This window comes from Hippichthys cyanospilos, chromosome 1 (genome assembly GCF_059441005.1).
Source record: "Hippichthys cyanospilos isolate Australia breed blue-spotted pipefish chromosome 1, RoL_Hcya_1.0, whole genome shotgun sequence".
Lineage (NCBI taxonomy): Eukaryota > Metazoa > Chordata > Actinopteri > Syngnathiformes > Syngnathidae > Hippichthys > Hippichthys cyanospilos.
The window spans coordinates 8,396,319-8,416,800 of NC_142369.1; the positions used below are offsets into that span (position 1 = coordinate 8,396,319).

At 40.1% G+C, this 20,482-nt stretch overlaps 1 long non-coding RNA gene across 1 annotated transcript; it reads left to right on the forward strand.

Annotated features, from left to right (window-relative positions):
* Window positions 1–11,745: 11,745 nt before the first annotated feature.
* On the forward strand, window positions 11,746–19,650 carry LOC148428929 (uncharacterized). Its single transcript, XR_015866375.1, has 3 exons — window positions 11,746–11,844; window positions 18,823–18,891; window positions 19,281–19,650. It is a non-coding gene; the product is annotated as an uncharacterized LOC148428929 (long non-coding RNA).
* Window positions 19,651–20,482: the final 832 nt, after the last annotated feature.

Consider the following 20,482-nt stretch of genomic DNA (forward strand, 5'->3'; position numbering starts at 1 on the left):
CCAAATTTCATCTCAATCAGAAAAGTCAAAGTCAAGTTTATTGTCAATTTCTTCACATGTGCTTAACATACAAAGGAATCAAAATTGCGTTTCTCGCTATCCTCTGCGTTTTACATGTACAATAACCAAGTGCAGGTGCGCAAGACGAGACAATCCTAAAAACTAGATTCTTATCTATAGTAATAATGTAAAGTGCAGTATATTTGATCTACTTTGCCTAGTGTTGCTAAACTAATAACTAAAACTAAATACGAAAAACCAGGTATGGCAAGATTACCCAAAGACAAGACATAAGTAGCAGCATATGACAAGACAGTCCAACATTTTTTTGTTTTTTTTTTGGGGGGGGGGTACAATTAATTTTCAGTCGTGAGTCCTTGACACTTCGTCTGTTAGAAGTCCAGTCGCAGCATTTTGCCCCAAAACGTCTGCGCTTTCCTAAGGGGGTAAACTGAGGGCGCGGTTGCCCCTTGCCGCAGGCATACAAGCGCACGGGCTCGAGCAACACTGTAGCGATTGGCCACTGTTCCGAACCGATGCAGAAAACAAGCCCGACACGGAGTCGGCTATGCCAATACATCAATCACATTCCCTGAGACAAACTCACCTGCTTAAATCCCAATGGAGCTGCTTCACAGTTTACAGCTTTTCCACGCGGGTTTTACACAGAACGCAGCCGGTCTAGCATATTTACTTAAATGGCCTTTTTTCTGCTGACGCTTCTTTTCTTGACAAATGCAAATATGGCTCTGATTAATATAAAGGCATATTTTGCAATGTTGCGTATGTCCTTTCACGGATCGGGCAGGCTAATGGAGATCTATTCTTGCGTTGTCCCCATTGCAGATGTGTTCTTTCAAACCGGTCCACTTGCCTGGGTGGGGGGTAAAAAGGAATCCATTTCTGCGTGAATGTCTCAGGTTGGGTAAATTAATTACATTGTATCCCATGGCAATAAACCCACACCCCCTTCCTCCCCATCATCCAGGAAAACAACGCCCCGACGTGATCAAGATGGACTCCTGCTAATTAGCACGTGGTTATTATCTGCGGTATGCACCTGTTTGACTCCTGATTTTCGGTTCACTTCAACAACATGCCTCAAAGGCCTTATTTATTCATTTGTCTCTGACTTTGGATTGGTCGCCGGCAAATAACGTGGCACATATACACGAACCTCGGATATTACATTGAAATCGCAGTCTAGAAAACAGTCCAATACTGATATCAGCAAAAATGATACATGCTTTTACTTGTTAGTATAAAATGGGTACAGGCCAATAGGAGGAGACCATTTGGTGAATACAACATTTTACAGAAAAGCGAAATGATGAAAAACAGGGACAAGAGGTGTCAAAAATTAAATTTTCACACTATTTTCTAAGAAATTTACCATGTTGAAGGGTGAAATACTAAATAAAACAATACAGTGATCCCTTGTTTTTCGCGGTTAATAGGGACCGGAACACCTCCCGCGATAAGTGAAAAACCGCAAAGTACCCCCCGCCACACATACTTTCGATGCATGCGTATGTGGCTACTGAATTTTTTTTCAATGTGAAAAGTTTTATACTTTATGTATTTAAGACAATTATTACTGCAGTAAATTTAAATGATTAAACCTTATACAGTAACTGTAAAGTTATCCCTTTCCATTCTTTGTAGTCCCACGGAGAGCCGCGGTTGGTCCACTCTGAGTCTCTGTCAGAGCATGTGTGACTTTGAGCAAGCCTACGAGACACGTGATTGACTCCCAGCGGGACCATGGGCAGGAATAGATTTCAACTCCTCTCATTCTATTGGCCAGTACCCAAATGTTTGACAAAACTTGATTAAGTGATACTAATACAAACAAAGAATAATAGTCAGTTTCGGTAGGTCGGACAAAATATGACCCATTTTATCTAAACGTTTAAGTTTCATAAATTTGACCGCAAACATGAAAACGTGCAGCACCCAAATACAATAAATAGTAAACAAATTAATAAATTAATTACTAATTCATAATAAAGGAGCAGAGAAATAACCCTAATAAACTCAAAAACAAATCATACACTTGAAGGTGCAAAATAACAATACAAATTTACTTTAGTGCATTCAGAAATATGTTTTTACCTTCTGTATACCCTCCTGAAAAGCAGCCAATTTATTTGTGTCCATTATTGTGGACATTGGTTTTTGGGCCATATTCTCGTGACTGATTCGGACTAGCATACTAAGTCTTGTGTGCTCAGTTGAGGACATCCGGGCCTTCCCAATGATGTCTCGTGTGCTTGGGTGGGATGCAATTAACTTTGCTGTCTTGCTGAGACAGTATGGACGCCGCAGTGGACAAATATGAATGGGCTGATTCACAAAAGGGAACGACAGAGATTGGGATAAATATGAAAATGTTGGAGGTAGATCTATATAATCCAATGCTGTTTTTTAAATACCAATTTCGGACCAGGACACAACACAACACAAACTATTTTTTAATCCTATTCAAGCCATTCGCTCACAGACTCCACATATGAAAGCATGAGCAGAGATTTTCCACCAAAACCTCTGGAGTCCAAAGCAGATGTGCTCAGCGCTACCGCACCGCGCTGCCATACCTAATAAGTCAACATGGAAACAGTTGATGGCGGCGGTTGCCATGGCAACAAGAAAGTGCTCTTAGTCACACCGCCGCTTTGTTTAAAAGAGAACATCACAACCGGGTCCTGGACGTGGACAAAAATGGGATTTTGGCGCCGTTTAATTCCGCGGCGGATTAATCCCTTCCTATTTGATGAGCGCCATTACGACCGCATGGGGAAGAGCCAGTCACGGAGCCCCTCCATTTGATTTGCTTGTGGACGCGGCGTGAGCCAGAGCAGCACATAATCCTGCATGTCAGCACCGCTTTGCGTCAAGCCGCCTCCTATGTTGTCAGTACTCGGGCCGCACAGCGAGCACATCAAGACACCTTTTTTTAGGGTTTTTTTTTTTTTTTTCACTGACATGCGGCATACTCGGGGAGGGGGTGGGGGGGTGGGGGGCAAGCTCCCTCCCCACCCTGCATGAGACATGTTCTGCGCCAGATTATCCCGCTTCAACCTCACCTCTGACAAGCTTCAAGTAGGCAAACATGCCTCCTCCACTTTTACATCTGGCTGCTTTATGATTAATTCAACAAAAAAAACGCAGCCCCCCCCCAAAATAAATCAGCAAGCATACAAAAAACATCACTAAATGCCACCTTAAAAGTTAAAAGTGTTAAAAAAAATTAGGACGAAAAATGTGTGTGCGTGTGTGTGTGTGTGGGGGGGGGGGGGGGGGGGGTCATGCTGCAGTTCAATATATCATCAGCTCTCTCTGCTGGTGTAAAGTAGTACTGTAGTACCATATTGTGTATCAGGAAAATATTTGCAATGCTGCTGCTCTTTCTACATTCTTAGCTATATATATATATATATATATATATATATATATATATATATATATATATATATATATATATATATATATATATATATATATATATATATATATATGAACTGCACAGCCCACCCCTTTCCATTGTCAGCATTTCCATCAAACCGACAAAAGCCGCGTTTATCTCCATCTCCTGTCATTTTGCCGCCTGCGCCGCAGACAGAGGTAAAGTCCCAAGCTGTCATTTACACTGGCCAATAACATGCAAACTGGATCTGGAATAGAAAAGCATGAATGCGGGGGCAGGTTGCACGGACTGTATGCATGCCTTAAGTTGACAGCCCGCAGTTATACTACAAATTCCAGATGTCACCAAAAAGTGGTAAACTAGGCGGCCAATACATTTTGATTAGTGAGGCATTGGGCAGAGATGCTCGCTGCTGCTTCTCTCTCTGGTTCCGTAATCGTTTGAGGTTTAAGGCGATTAGGTGGTTGGCCCAATGCGCTCGAGGCCTGGTCAAAGCCCTGAGATGCCTGAGGGATGCTGGAACCTTACAAAACTTGGTATTCCCAGGCGGGCTCCAAGTACTAACCAAGCCCAACCTTGCTTAGCTTCTAAAATCGAGGCGATCTCAGGGTAGTATTGCGATAAGCGCCGTTTTTAAAATATTTTTTTTATTGACGTTCGTTAGCTATGAGGAGAGATGTTATGCATCCAACAATGAAGCTCTTCACCTTATTGGATAAAGACTTGACTTGATAAAGACCAATGGCTTTGCCTGCTGTCAAGACATCATTGCACAATATGTTTTCTGGAATCTATATTGTTTATGTGTATCTATTTGTCTGTATTTGGTACATGAAGCGGGAGGCTCGGTGGAGCAGTGAATAGCACGTCCGCCTCACAGTTCAAAGGTCCCGTTTCAAATCCACCTGGCTCCGGCCTTCCTGTGTGGAGTTTGCATGTTCTCCCCAAATCCGCGTGGGTTCTCTCCGGGCACTCCGGCTTCCTCCCACTCCCCAAAAACATGCATGGCAGGTGAATTAGACGTACTAAATTGTCCTTAGGTGTGATTGGGTGCGTGATTGGTCATTCGTCCCTGCGATTGGCTGGCAACCAGTTCAGGGTGTCCCCCGCCTACTGCCCGAAGCCAGCTGAGATGGGCGCCATCAAGCCTGCGACCCCTGTGGGGATAAGTGGCTATAGAAGATGGATGGATGGGTACATGAAGCATCCACTTCAACCTGTGGGCCTGAAAGGGGCCTCCTCCCACCTGTGGTACCTGGAGGTTTCTGATTTTGCCCTAATTGGGGTTTTTGAGTTTTTCCTTCCCCTTCTGGGAGCTTTGACAGGGGATGCTGTTGTGTACCTTACACTGAAAAGATGTTTCTCCACATGACCTCTTTTCATCTGTGAAGCCCTTTGTGACTTCGATGATTTAGGGCTATACAAATAAAATTTGACTGATTGATCGATTGAGATAAGGACTTGATTAAAAGCCGCGTGCCGGAGCCCAAGCATCCCCGTAACTCGCGATTATTTCGGAGCATACGTCTCATTTTCTCCCACTTTTTGTCGCCTCGCTCCCTTCCGGCTGCAGCCGTTTCCCCCGAGGCTTTGTGAGAGTATACTCTCTCCCTCCCTTCCGTCCTCCTCTACCCGCGGTTCTGGAATCATACGTGAGGTTTTGCCTCTGCTGAGGAAGCAAGCGCGGTAAATCCTCGGGCTCAACTTCAAAAAAGAAAGCTCTAAAGACAGCCCCGTTTCAGCTCCGGCAAGTCGGATGACTACGACTACCACCTCAGCTGGGAGATCTTCGCTCTCAGCTGCGGGTTCTTCCTTCCGAGGAGAGCGTCTAATCCCGCCCTCCTCGCATAGAAAAAAAAGAAAAAAAACGGGAACACGGTGGGGGAAAAAAATTGCGGAGAATAGCAATTTTGTGCATAACTACAGAACATTCATTCAGTTGACGGTTGATTGTTACCAGCAGAAATAGGGGATATCCATCTATCCATTTCCTATAGTCTGTCCTCATTAGGGTTGACAAACAACCACCGAGCCATTTTTGACAGGATTTGTTGTCTTTCCAGTCCAAGCGACCAATCTATGCCGTCTCTGTTGGGGCTTGTGTGCGCTTCACAGTTTGCATTTGGACTCGGGGCCGGACATCAATATTTCACCGCATAGGTGAGCGTGCCGCCTGATTGAATAGGAAGGCTACAGTGCTTGTGTGGGGGCTATTCTCTTCAAGTACGTCCTATATTTGAAATATTTAAGTAGGGCCTGTCGGAGTCTCTGCATCTTCTTCGCACGAAAGACAGCGGATACATCGCTTTACCGCTTTTACTCTCGCTTCACCTGAGTCACGTGGGTTCGCGTGCGGACGCTCTTTTTTTCTGTTACGGACCTTTTTCATACTTTTAGACCGGGGGTCTTCGGTCCTGGGCCAATGGATGTTTGATATGTCTCCCTGGAACAACACACCTGATTCAAATGAGTACTATTGTCCAATTTCGACCTTGACGATCATCTGAATCGTTTAAATCAGGTTTGCTGCATACAAAACAACCAGGAGACCGGCCCTCGAAGACCAGGATGAAGACCCCTGCTTTAGAGGTTGGTGGATGTTCGTGCCCAACAATTGGTAGACGACTGGTCCAGGGTGTAGCCAGCCTCTTGTTCAAGGTCATCTAAAATTAACTCCAGTTCTAGACTGGGAACCGGACTCATTGCGGTATCGCAGAACGAGTCTAGGCACCGTCGCTCAGTAGAAGCGTATTTCAAACAGCGGTTCATGGGAGGCCTTCGAGTATTAGGATACTCTATCTTAGAAGGCCGGATGGGTGTACCGTTTGCACGATTACGAAAAATGACGCTTCGTGGCGTTAGACGTATTGTTAGGGTTACCGTGACTCTTGTGACTACAACTGGAAAAATAAATGTATCCACTCTCAGAGTTATCGCCTTACCTTTCTTATAATATGCATCCGTTTGCTACGGATACGATAATCAAGCGCGGACATCAATGGGTGGGAGGAATGTAGCACGAAAAGTCTCATGAGAAAATCAGCAAATCTGGGCTAAAACCCAGCCCACACACACAAACCCGATCAATCCAAGAGCCCGCCCATCATTAGGCATCAAAGCAGGCAAACAAAGCAGCCATTAGAGCCGCGGCGCATCGGCGGATGGCTGCGAAACGCTATTCTCGTTGCATAAAAGCGGGAGAATTCCCACTGGTGAGCAAGCGTCACCGCGCCCCCGCTTTCTGATAAATGACCCCCTTCAGAGTGCAAGATGAAGGTCAGCTGTGTTTGCCGGCTCGCCATCATTTCCAGCGCAACAGATGATGAATCAACTTCCGACGGCGTCGCCGTCATTCCTCCGCGTCCGTCTCTCCCACTTGGGAAGAATATGAATACATCTTGCGCAGCACATTTTTCATTTGGGGCCTTGACGCTCGGCAGCAAATAGAACGCGGATCAAACAAGACGCTCCCTCGACCTCCTTTGCCCCCTCCAAGATCATCCCTTGAGCTCTAAAGTGTGGCGTCGACCCCCCCTCCCCTCCAGGATCATCTTTTGAGCTCCAAAGTGTGGTGTCAGCAACGCTTGAGTAGCTTTGCTTTCTCTTAGTCCTCTAGAACAGAAATTCTCAAAGTTTTTCTATCCAGGGACCCCTCCTGGAGGTTTTTTTTTTTTTTTTAAACAAGGACATTTAGCAACTTTTCCTAACTATTTTTCAAAGAAGCAAATTTAAGCCTCACTATGAAACAGACAACATGAGCAGAATAATTTTCACAGGCACAATTGACTGTGATTGCTTTGCACCGGGCTCCTTACTTGTCAAAATAAAAAGTGTGAATATGATTCCGCTCCTGTCTGTTTCTCAGTCCGTAGAAAAGTAGCTGAAAGGGTCGCAAAAGTCGCCTCAAACAATTATCGAACCGCTAAGTTGGAAACAACGAATGTCTTTTTAGACTAACTTCATGTTTTTATAATGGAAGCAAGTGCGTGTCAGCTAGTGATGACTATTAGATGACATTTTATTCAAATTTGTTCACATTCTTGACTATTAAAGGTATGGGGACGGAGATTTAAATGTTTTCCTTGAAACTTCTACCACCCCTTTACAAAGCATAACTGTCATTACAAATTAAATTATATTTTGCCAGGCCCCCCCCCCCCCAGGAGGAAGAAAACTTTTAGCACCACCCCTTTCCAGAGTTGGGATCATAAGGTGAAATCGTCGTATTGCAGGCAATAATTAGCTATGCTAATTAGCTAATGTGTTAAAAACTCCAGATTAAAACATCTAAACTGTAAATGCATACTAAAATTAGTTTAATAGTAGAGTAAGTGCTACTTATATATGATATACCCGTATACAATTAAATAACATATTAAATAAAAAATATATAAAGGAAAAATACATTTGATTTATCTTTGAGTGATGTTGACTTGCGACCATATTTCCTAGCGGGGGTAGCCTAGTCTAACCGAGCCTTCGTATTTCTTGATTAATTCCAGCTTCGTTTCCATACTAATCATCTACTTACTTCTTCTACCTTTAACAATCTTGGGAAACATGGCTATCCAACTAAAGTTGGAATGAAGCACTAAAATGCACAATAAATACGTTATTATAAGCACTCACACGTGATCAAGTCTTTAGCCGTGACACCGACCAATAGCAGACCAGCATCTTAGTGACTTGATACGACTTGATACGAGCGTGGTCTTATCTTGGATGCCTTGGTGCAATGCAGGCAGTTTGACACAAACAGACAATAAGAGCAAATATCTAAAAACGCCTGAAGAGGGAGGCAAAACAACATAAACAATCAACCCCACAGGTCATGACAGTTCCTGATTCTGTAAAGCGGGAAAAATGCCGTAAAGAAGGGACCAAAAAAAAACAACTGTGTATTCCACTTCGTTCCAGGGACGCCGTAACCCGGGGTTCCACTGTACCTACGTTGGTAGGTTGGTAAATACACAGAATGCATTATTAAAACCTAACTTTTCAAAAAAACTTGAGAGAAATGCCATGTACGTATTACAAAACATTACAGATGAAAATATACATTCTAAAAGACCCTATGAAAATGTTTGCTCCCTGAACTTTAAACAGGTCGTGATAACTTAGACTCCGTCGGGCCCCAAAAAAATTTAAGAACCCCTGCAGAGGATGGAATATCCTGCGCCAATTCGGAGACAGTGACAAACTCCCGACAAGGAAGCCGGCAATCTTGATACTTCTCTCCGTCTTAATATCGACGTGACGTGATACGAGCGTGGTCTTATCTTGGCTGCCTTGGTTGTTTCTCATCCGTCAATAGGGATGAAGGTGGTGAGGGTGGGAGTATTAGGGAGGGGCTGTACATCAATGGGATTAATGGCTGTGTAGGTTTTAAATTAGGTCCCTATCTGTTATCGCGCTCACATCAGTCTTTTAAAGGAAGGAACTCGCATACCGACAATCGGGCCAAATTTGAAAAACTTGTTTTCTGCGGAGGAAGTGAAAAGTGGAGACCATGTGTAGTCTCTCATTTATGAGGGGAAAAAAATGAATAATAAAATAGAAGGCCCGATGTTTCAAATGGTCCAATGAATGTGACGTCTTTCTTTCATCCCGGTTGCGATTGATTTCAAAGAATCTCGTCGTCCTTCCTGCAAATTCGGAGTGCGTACCGTTGAGAAAATGGATTCAGCGCGGCGATAAAGGCCAAAATGGAAACTCCGCTCCAACATCCCGGCGCTCCACGGTGGGTCCGTGTCGATCGACTCGGGTCCTCCTTTTGTGGCTTCCCCTTCCTCTTATCTCGTATCCTCTCCTTCCCAAAGGTCCCCCGTGGGTCTGTTATCCCGCGCCAATGCGATGGCTTCCAGAGCGCCCGTTGCTGCGTCTCAAAAGGTTCATTTTACCAAAATAATGACGGGAGGGTTGCACATTCAATCATCCACGTGGGGTGAAAAACATCTGCTGCTGTTGAAAAAGAAAGCAAGCCAAACTTTTGCCGGATGATGGAGCGCAAGTTACCAATTTCACCGATATCCGTAGAGCTGAAGCTGATCCAGGATTTTCTTCCGCTTTGGTTGTTTTCAACTATTTTGTCATACGTTAGCGCCTAGAATGTAGGATTGGACAAAGCCGAACCACAATTTGCAGGGAGTTTTTGCGCATCTATCACAAGAGGAAGAAAAAAAAAATGGACAGATCATTGGCCCAGGCCTGGAATGTTATTGAAAAAATAGCAAGACATATCTCATGAAACTGTTATGTAAATAATTATTTAGCGTTGCATTTCGTTGCTTATTATTGCCAGCTGCTTTTGAACAAAGAACCTTTCATTTGGTATACATGAGGGATCTCCGTGAAGCAACCAATAGCACGACCTTGACAGATAAGCCATTTCAACCCAGAAGTTTATTAGGTTTGCGCTCTTCCTGTAGTAGTCACCTTCTTGTATGCATAAGAATTGTTCCACTTTTATTTTTCTCCTTACTATTTCACAGACCGCTCCACTGGTCTTTTAGACCAGTGGTTCACAACCTTTTTCAGTGCTGTATCCCCTGTGAAATATGTATTTAGCTAAGTACCTCTTAACCAAAGCATTATTAGGTGGAAAAAAAAAAAAAGACTTAAAACATGCCGTTAGTGTCTGATTTATTCAACTTTAGAACCTTTTGGATCGTAGAAGAGATCAGCCATGATGCAAAAAAAAAACCTACTTAAGATAGGGCTGCACAATTAATCGAATTTTAATCACGGCCGTGATTTTGGCGGCCACGATTATTTAAGCTGATCCTCAGCGATATTAATATTTAAAAAGCCGGCTTCTTTGCATTTCAAATCAAGCACTTTGTCATCCTACCACCAGGGGGCAGTGTTTCCCACATGGTTGTATGCCAAAAGGTGTTGCTTTTTTTCACTCTTATATGTTATTTACCAGTGTGAAATGGCGTTTAGTTTCTCACCTGATTCCTATTATATACAGTGCTAGCTGTCAATTGGGACGCGTTTTGAAAAAACTTGAAATGGAGCAAAAATGACATTTTGACTGCTAACTGATTAAAATTTGCTTAAAAGTAAATAATATGCTTGGTTCTAAGTTTTTTTTTTCATTGGTTTGCACTCAGCAAGCTCTGTTGCCTTGTGTGGTTTTGCCATAATTATTATTTACTTATTTATTTACGTTTATTATTATTATTATTATTATTTGTACGTATCTAGCCTTGGAGCCTTGTTTATATACCGCTTGTTTAAAAACACGGCAATACATAGACATTTGACCAACCATGATTAATAATCGTGATTTCAATATTGACCAAAATAATCGCGATTATTATTTTGGCCATAATCGTGCAGCCCTAATCAGCTATTTCAATGAAAGTTGGGATTCGAATAAAGAATGAACCCATTCCATTTTACCGCAGGAAAACATAGCTTTTGTTTACCTGGATTACCTCAGTATTTACCGCGACATCCCTTCAGGGTTTCCGCTCAAGTCAATATAGAATCAGAGATCTAAAAGCTCTCGCGTGACAACAGTGAATTACTCAAAACAGTATGGTGTTATTTTTTACAGGTCTGGCACCGTCTTCATCTTGGCGCGGTGGCTTCCCCGAAGCAAAGTTGAAATGAAGGGGAGGCCTCGGGCCGTACGCAAACAAGACGGTATTGTGGAAGAGGCGCATCACACTCCAGTAACGAAGACACGGATGTTTATGGAAGGGGGTTAGCTCAACAGTCCTCTGGCTAGACTTTGCACTGTCACACCAGCTCGTCTGACACGAGAAGAAAAAAAGGGCACTTTCACAAATCTTCTTCAGGAAAAGTAGGAAACGTACATGATGAAAAAAAGTCTGAATATTCATGCTGTCAAATGAGTCGTTTCTTTCAAAATAATTAAGCACAACATTTTCCAGGATTCATCACGATTAATCACGTTTTTCGACAACTATTTTCTCGGAAACTTCAAATAGATATTGAGTAAACTAGTCAAAGAGACAAATTGCATTTTGATCAAAGATTGCAACGCAATTATGTTTGTGTAAATTTGAAAAAAGACAGAGGAATTATTCCTCATACAGATAAGATTTTACTGAAGATTAAGAAATGAAAAAAATCCTCCTTAATCCTTCTTCTACATCTTTGGGCATAATTATTGATGTCTGTGATCAAGTGACCTTTAACCCTTGCGTAGTATTTTGACCCTTTTTGCAACATTATTTTCTACATTATTCTTACAGTATTTTAGCCGAGGGTTGGCAAACTGTTTCGATAGTTACAAAGCTGTTTGATTTCGTGAGTGTAAAAATGTGCTTTTATTGTAAAAACCGGATATTGTTGCATTGAGCATTTCCTGTTTGCCATCAGCAAGAAAGTAATTCTCGGGTGGCTACAACTCGAGTACTCAAACCTCGAACCAGACACAGCCTGTAAGTCCGCATGTTATTCGTAGAGTTTAACACATTTGCTGGGGTTATTGTTTGAAAGTTTGTCTAACGAAGACGGCGGGAATAAGTTTGCTTAGTGTTAACCCTTCCGACGATTAGCATCGAGCTAGCGATTAGCATCGAGCTAGCTGTTAGCTCGCGACTGTTAGCATACTCGTCTAACCTCGTGCTATATCATGCGGCAGTCATGTTGGACGTGCTACTTTTATTGTATTTTATTTGCAGCAGCAGGTAAATAATTCTTTAAATCATATTTAGTGAATAAAGGAGAAGAGTCACCAACAGTTGTCTTAATTGTAGGAGTTGTCTATCTGCATAGCTATCACAAAACACAGCGAGGGCAAAATACTCCTGGTAGCGTGATAACTAAGTGGTTGTGCCGTATTGAACTTTGCCACATTGTCACCATCCGGGTGAACTTTCAGCTCCCTGGTGTTTCCTGTCAATGCTTTCCTTCCGAAGTTATTGATGTTGAGATCAAAGGTTTAGATAAAATACCGCACAAGGTGTAAAAAAAAGGAGCCGCAAAGCTATGAAAACATTCTTAGATCGTGTTTAACATACGATATTTCTATTCGGTGAATTCCACTCATTGCGGGGGCGGTCTGGAACGTAACACTCGCTATGGAGAGAGATTGACTGTATATTGCTATCCGAGGTCTCGGCCCGCTTTAGAAATGGGGCTATTTGTGCGCAGGTGCCTCTTTGGAGTAAGCGCATTAGCATTAGGATCGTAAGCACGGAAAACGATGCAAACATCCCCCTGACATAAAACCACATCCAAGTGTACTTTATGGCCTCTCCGACAGCCCTCCATCTCCTCCTCTTGCTAATTTGCTGCAATCGAAAAAAGAAAAACATGGAAATGACACTGACGGGGATTTAGCACTCCTCCACTCAGCATGCGGAATGAGATGTCCCATTAAACCCCCACTCCACACCGCACCGCCCCACCCCATCCCTTCCCTTGTTTATTTAGAGAGGCTGATATTGTCTAATGCGGCGCAAGACGCAGCGCGTGTACTCTGCGCGGCAAAAACTTTTATAGGCACCCCTACCCCGAGAATATCAATTAGCTGCGGCGGAGCCGAGTGGAAACGCTCGCCGCGATACTAATGGACTTTTAAATCGCTCGCCGAATTCCCCTCATTAATGCCATCCCCGGCCACCGCCGCCATTTGATTTCAAAGGTCAAGTCCCAAATGTCAACATAGGAGCGGTAAATAGAGGACACTTTTATGACGATGGAAAAAAAGACAACTAATTGAAGGGCCGGCCCGTTGGCGGGGGACCGGACCGATGTGTTGTCATTGCCCCGTTTTATCTGAAAATTTATTCAACACTCTAAATTGAAGACGAGAAATCATCCACGCGTCTATACATATACATATATATTAGCGGCGTGCGTCTCTCCGCGAAAGATGACTCAATACCGTTTTGGACATGAAACAATTCAATGGTGGCTCGATGTAAATGTGGAATCGTTTGATTTGGGGCGACTCGGTGAGTTTATGATTCAATTTGCCATGGTGAGGCTCAGTTCAAGAGTGCGTGATGCAATGATTTTTTTGCTTTCATTTTACAAACCGTATCCTTGAATTCGAAATAGCTTGTCAGTACTGTCGAACATATACACATACATATATATATATATATATACACATACATATATATATATATATATATGTTCGACTACTGACAAGCTATTTCGAATATTACGCTATACACACACACACACACACACATAATATATATATATATATATATATATATATATATACATATATATATATATACATATATATATATATATATATATATATATAAATGTGTATATGTTCGACAGTAATGACAAGCTATTTCGAATATTTCGCTATACACAAACACACACACATATATATACTGTATATACAAGCTATTTCAAATATTTCACTACACACACACACACACACACACACATATATATATATATATATATATATATATATATATAAATGTGTATATGTTTGACAGTACTGACAAGCTATTTCGGCTATTTCGAATATTTCGCTATACACACACACACATATATATATATATACACACACACACACAGCAGGTTTTCTTTCCCTGCTATACAGTACTCTATATAGTAGTAGTATATATATATATAGTATTTTTGCAGCATGGACTTGTTTGTTGGCTTGCATATTTGAATACTGAAAGCGCAGGTTTTCTTTCTGCATCAGACTCGGAAATAGTTGGCTCATTTTGACAAAAGAAGTCTATCGTATTATCACCTAAGTTGTGTTTAAAAGCCGCCTCGCTCAGAAGGCCCATTGTCGTTGCGGGCTGCCCTTTCATTTGCCCGCTTTGTTGTGGACAAAGCAAGGTTTGTCTCTTTAATTATTGTTTGCCCATCGCCGACGTGTCACAAATGCCATGTTCAATGGCCGTAATTGCAGATTCACAGCGCGTCTGATGATGCTGCGTGCATGTTTAACATATGCGGGGGGGGTAAACAGGGGATAAGCAGAGACGGGCAAAAGAATTGAGTTAAATTAAAAATACATCCTGCTGTTAACGGAGCAAAAGCTTGTCAGAGGAAATTTGGGCCAACATGTCAGCATCTACCTGACACCTCTGCGGGTTATTCATTAATAAAAGAACACTACGTTTTTGTAAGTGTTATATAATCAAAGGCTGTCAGCTTTTTTCTCTCTCTCGCTCAAAAACAACCGCTAACTGCTAGCTAGCATCAAATTGCACAGTACGTTGCGTTATTTAAACGCTGCAGGCAGTGGTCGACTTTTAAGCCATCCTTTAATGTGGACGGACTATCAATCTCGGCAAAAGATGTTTGTTTTGCTTTCAGCGGGAATACAAGGTGTTTTCATGTCCGGTTACATATATTCCGATTATAAAGAATTATCTACATCATAAAGACGCCTGAGAAAGTACCAAGTTGTGCAAAGCTGTTATCCTGGTTTAGGTGTCTACTTTGAAAAATCGAAATGATGTAACATTCTGTTTTGATTAACATTTTATTACTCAATATATATTTCATCATGTTTATGAGTTAAGTATGACCGTACAATTCAGAATTCCTTAAATAATGACAAAAAAAAAGCACTAAATTAGAGCGTTTGCAGATTTTTTGACTGGTACTGTACATTCACATTTAGAGACATATACAGTTAAACTCTTATACAACGAAACCCCGCATGTGTGAAAATACCCCCCAGTGCCAACAAAAATCCACGCCATTCCCTCTTTCTTACTTACACTTGCCCTGAAATTCATTACGGCGAAAACAAGCCCACAGCAAAAGTCTAGCAGTCAGACGATATCCTCCCATACTCTAGGTGGCAGTAAATTGAGTCTACAGCATACAAACAACACTACTGTTCAACAGAAGTAGAGAACCCTAGCAGATTCTTCCAAGCATTTTTTTTAACAGACTCCTCATCCCTCCTCAGTGCTTGTTGTAGATTTGGCAATTTCTTTCGTTCTTTTTATCAATGTTGGATGATTTAGTGAGCTTGTCGATTGAACAACACATTTTTTTTATGTTTACGTCCAAGACATAGATAGCTAATGTGATAACATGATTTTGTTGTAGAGGAGTTCCACTGTACAAAATTTTGCCCCAGGAATGTTTGTAGGGCGGCCGTTAAATGCGGAAATGTAATCATCCGCAGGTATGGAAATACACCAGGAAAATCCATAATTTTTCATGAAATTCCCAATGGCAATCACACCCACGCATACAGTATACATATTGATAAATATATTGAAATCCAAAAAATATTATTCGATACAATTTAATATATTAAAGCGGGATGATTCTATTTAATATGCCGCTTTTGTGTTTTTTGACTGATGATATATTTTTTGCTACACCCCTAATATATACATATATGATTATTGCCAACAACAAGATTGCAGTGTAGAGCAAAAATTCGTCAGTAAATTTAATAACAAAAAAAAAAAAGTTCTGAAGAATCGTAACAAGCTTTTCCCAAGTACGGTTCCTGGGCCCGTTCGCAGCTTTCGAGAACAAAAACAAAGAAATTCAATGATTCATCCGCAACGTCCTGATCGATTTTTAGCAGCGAATAACTGCTGGCTGCACACAAATCAGTATTTTACAGGAAAGTTTGTTGCAGCAAAGAGACCTGAATGATGATCTGTGTGTCACATTCCTCGAAATGTTTTGGCTTATTGATTCCTTCTTCCTTCGCTTTGATTGATAAGCGGCGCTGGCCCATTCGTTTTCTCTATTCGTGATGAAAGGGCTTCAATGCCGTCCGCGCGCTATTGTCCAGACGCTAATATGTGACTGCATACCCAGAGAGCGTGTTGATAATTCTGTGTGAGCAAGGCCTTCAATTGTAGCCAAAGTTGAATTTAAAAAGCAATCCAATTAAAGCAGTCAACATATAACAAGTGTGGCGGTTTTTACACGTTGACAAAAATTCGAGGTCGCCGACGGACTATCGACTGGCGGGAATGCTCAAAAGAAACGACGGATAAAAATGTCGGAAGTGTATTTTGCATCCGTTATTGTGCAGGCAGGGAGCAAAAAGTGACGTTTCGAATTTTGTCTTAAGAGTTTTTTTGTGTTATTTTGCTTTTAAAATATGATTTACATAAAGAAATGACTTGTTATTGGCATTCTCATTCAAGTAACCAATCGGTTACACAGCAAAGAGACTCGTTCGCCCTCGATTGCCTCCAGGCCAGGAAATGCAAGATAGAAGTTTCTAAATTCCCTAATTAAGGCGTTATTTAATAAAGTCAAGGTTAGCAATACTTTGTTTCTTTACTTGTAGTGTATCTGACAGTCCAATATGACAAATGTGAATGGCACCGTCACCTATAATCGTCGGTCAATCGGTTATAATTGAGAATTGATGACCAAAGCTTAAATGTGTCGGCTGTTGTCTGACAGACAGACAATCACAATTTTTAGCGTGCAAAAAAATGATGGCGGAAGGGGGGTGGGGCACTCTGTTCAGTTTGTTGCAGAATCTTGTTTTCAGGTTGCACTGTAATATTCTCCGTTATTGCGTTGACAGCAACACAAATGAGCGATACCATCCCAAAATCTTGAAGCAATGCAAAAAATAAAAAACTACGGGAATTTCTCTCAAGTCATGGTTTCATACATGTCTTCCTTATATGCTTAGGCTATAGGGTAGGGTAGCAATTTTAAAAAGACAAGAAAAAAAACCTTCTTTTGAAAGGGTGTCATAAATAAATAAGTTTTTTTCGCCAGGCATGCAAGCAACACACATTATTAAACGTAGGAAATATTACAGGTTTCTGACGTGTGAATTATATGAGAACATTGGTGTGATTCGCAGATTCCCGCATTCTTGGATGCTAATTCTGTGTATGAGCCGGATCACTTTGAAAAAAAAAAAAAAAAACAGTCGTCAAGAATGTGGGAGAAACAGTCATTATCCTCAAGGTGTGAATTCCTCTTGATACAGACCCTGATACCACACACAATCTGTGGAACAAATTATTCTCAACACGTCACATCAAGCTTTTTTTATTTATTTTTTTTTTATCAGCGAGTCCAGCATGTAAATGTTTACACTATATGTCTACGTGCAATTTAAAAGGGGAAACATTTCCCAACCCCTGCGTTTGGCCTATTATCAGCAGAAGAAGAAGTCGAGCGGATTCAATTTAAGGAGATGCAGTGGATGGCAAAGGCGTTTCGGCATTCCGGAACAAATTTGATATGTGTCTGGAAGTCAGACAGCCTGGAACGCTGTTGTCAGGGTGGAGGAAAGTAGGTAATAGTTTTCTTTGCGATTCCAATTTCCTATCGTTGCGCAGACATTTTTTTTTTTTACGTCCTTATCGCTCATGCAATTCTAGCGCAGCCAGTGAAGTAACCCAGATTTGCTAAATTAGAAGGCGGCCTGTAAAGTACTGTATGTATGCATGTCCGCCCGTTTGTCTGTCTGTCCATCCATTCATCCGTGTTTCTCTATTATGTTTTTGTAAAGCCATTTCGCGCTCCCCCCACTCAATGCGCTGACCATAGATGAAATCATTATCGATGCAAGTTGTACGTATAGTTCAAATTGCATCCTTTTTAGCATCAACAAAAGAAAAATGTCATTTTAAATCAAGATGCGGCAAATGTTCATGTTACGTTTTACAGGGGTTGATACAGGTTACAGCTTATTCTGAATCTGAAAAAAAATTGGCATAAAAGTGCCTAAAATTGAAAAAAAAAAAGTCAATTCTTATTCAAACCAGAAACATTTTTGACCAGATGAACCGTTTGATGCTGAAAAAAAATAATAAAGAATGCAAATTGATCTGGAACCTGAAGAAAAAGATAGAGAAACACTGCGCAGAGTTGTTTTTTTCTGAATCACCTTAATCATTTTAGATTTTTTTTTTAAATTACAGCAATAATAATAAATATATATATATATATATATATATATATATATATATATATATATAATATATATATATGTATATATTTATATATATATATATGTATAATATATATATATATATAATATATATATATACATATACAAATATATATTATATATACGTATACATATATATATATAATATATATATATATACATATACATATATATACATATACATATATATATATATATACATATACATATATATATATATATATATATATATATATATATACATATATATACATATATACATATACATATATATATACATATATACATATACATATATACACATATACATATATATATATATATATATATATATATATATATATATATATATATATATATACGTGTGTGCATGTGCATAAATATGAGCATAAATTCAAGGAGTATTAGTGTATTAATACTTTCTCAAGGCACTGTAGAAATATACATATTTACTGTCAGTGTGGCAAATCTCTTCATAAAAGGTGATTAGATATATTCATATTTCTATGTGTAGAAGGCTCCTCGAGAATCTCACAAGAGCAGTAAGATGTTTCTTTCTTCGCAGAGGCAAAGACATTTTCCTGTGAGTTTTGTTTTGCATTCTACCTGATTGTGTTGCCCCACTGTTTATCTTTAGATATTTGTTGCCAACACAGCTACCAACAGTGCTAAATAGATGCTAATTGCTAGCTACCTGAGGCTGTGTATTTTTAAATGCACAACCTGTAATTCTTTTTTTTTTTTTTTAGGTTTTCTCAAAACCTGTTTTTTATTCTACTTTTCAGAAGTTAGGGGGAAAAAAAAGTGTTTTTCTAACGTCTATATAATATCCTCATTATTATAGAGGCCCATATAATTCCTGATGATACAAGCATTGTTTTCATCGCGCTATTTAGGCAAATGAACAAAAACAACATATGCTTAATTATTTTTTACCACCGTCAGATGTGAACGTATATTCTCCATCGCCAGGCTTGGTGGGAACCATGTGACAAAAAACACAAGATGGAGTGAGCGGGTGAAACGAACACACAACAACAAAACAGGAAATAAGCAAAAACAACAAGGGAGTTCGGCGACGGGAGATTGTGTAGGAGTGACCAAGAGAACAATTCACATTTGTATTTATTTTGCTCTTCACCGCTGCGCCCCTCGCATCATTTTTGTCTTTAGCTGCAATATTAATGAAATATCTATCAAGCAGACAAGGCTTGCAAACAGCATCTCTCATTACAATGATGCTGCGCAAGCACTAAAATGTCCGCCGCGTTTTTATTTGTCACGCTGGTTGGATCATTTCATTGCATGTTGCTGTGGAATAAAGCCTTTATTGCATCTGGAATGCCTCTGTGTAGTTTTTGCCTGGCTATATATTAAACAGTATGTTGTGTAAAAAAACAAAAACAAAAAAAAAACGATCTTTTTATCACAGTGTTTTCCTTTTTTTGAGTTGATTTCAAATACTATGGTACCTATACTAATTAAATTAATTCATTCCGTAAGTAATTTCAAAAGGTGAATTTTGCAACAATAGTACTGCTTTTTACCGGTCAATAGATTAATCCATTTCAAGCCCGAAAATGTCTCCTAAACCCTTTAAATAAATAATATAAAATTATAAAAAAGCATTAACAATTGTAACAAATCGATATTAGAACTACATTAGTGCATAATAATCATGAAATTAAAGTGCATCATGTAAAGAATCATGAAAACTTCCTCTGAACCCTTTAAATTAATCATATTACCGTAATTTCCCAAATACTGTAAAAGAGGCACTTTTTGTCCCCAAAATAATGGGCAAAATTATGCGTCCTATAAACTGTAACTTAAAAATTCTGTTTTGTTTTTTTTTATTTCCGACCATTCAAGGAAGTTTGATCCATCAGCCACATATGCTGAGTTTTGACGCACAGAAATGCATTTTTATATTGGTTGTATTCTGACTGACAATAATTCCTGTTACAGTAATTCAACTAGCTAAAGGGTGATGTCAGTTCAAAGTTACACTGACAAGGTGGGAAATCTGACAATTATGAAGAGTTTAAAAAGATGAGATTTATTCTGTTTTTCTATTGTTTATACATTTTTGCCAAAGTGTTGTGCGTCTTATACACGGTGCATCTCATATTTGAGGAATTATGGTAATTGTATTTGTTAGCTTGTGTTGTTAG